A 1,079-nucleotide genomic window follows, 5' to 3' on the forward strand; every position below is an offset into this window, starting at 1 on the left:
TGCCTGGATCTTCACCCCGTTCTTTACATGAATCCACACAGGAATTGGAAACAGGGCCCAAACACAACTTACAGAAGTTCACATTTTCTTTTCAGCCCTCCTGGCAGTGCACCCCCAGCCCACATGGCACACAAGACATGCCGTTCTCATACCCTTGTGTTAGGTTTATTCCAGGCGGGAACCTGAAAAGTATGTATAGAACAGAATGTGGTTAATGCAAAACTTAGGCTTGTAAAACAACAGCCCCAGGAGTCTGGGGAGTCCCTGGACTTTGTAGATCTGGAAGACAGCTACAGCCAGCATTCCTCCTTCCTCTCCCCCTGATAGAGACCAAGTTTATCTCTCCCTAGTAGATCTGGCAGACAGCTGCAGCCAGCATTCCTTCGTTCTCCCTCCCTGATAGAGACCCAGGCTATCCCTCCCTAGCTCTCCTGATAAGGAGGAGCAGAATAGGAACCGATGTGTGAAGGGGGAGGGAGAGGTCGTTCCCACCTTGTAATGGACAGTGAAGGGCTGAGATCCCGCGAGGGAGTGAGCTGCTTCTCTTGAGGGCTGGGGCCCGGAGGGCTCCTGAGCAACCTGATCGGGGGCTTCCCAACAACACAGCCAGGGAGCCAGCGGTCAGTGCCGTGTCTGTCACTAATTCGCCTCGCACCCCTACACAAGCCATGCTTGTCCTCTTTCCCCACCCAGGGTGTGGCCATGAGAAGTCGCCCATCCACACGTTCCATCGCAGACATGAGGATCTGATAGTTGTATCATATTAGGTGGAACTATGACCTTGTTATTGTGTTTATTTGGAGATTAAGTGTGGTTTAAGGAGATGTGTGTAGGTACCAAGCTGGCAAAGACTGGACTTGTGACGGTTAATTTTAGGTGTTAACTGGATTAACATTAAGGGATACTCAGATAGCTGATGAAACATTATTACTGGGTACGCCTGTGAGGCATTTCCAGAAGAAATTGGCATTTGACTCAGTGGACTGAGTAAAGAAGATCCGCTTCACCCGATGTGGGCAGGTACCAATCCAACTGGCGAAGGGCCACAATAGAGCAAAAAGGCAGAGAAAGGTGAATTC

The sequence above is a fragment of the Propithecus coquereli genome, unplaced genomic scaffold (assembly GCF_000956105.1).
Source record: "Propithecus coquereli isolate 6110/MARCELLA unplaced genomic scaffold, Pcoq_1.0 Scaffold658, whole genome shotgun sequence".
NCBI classification, from domain to species: domain Eukaryota; kingdom Metazoa; phylum Chordata; class Mammalia; order Primates; family Indriidae; genus Propithecus; species Propithecus coquereli.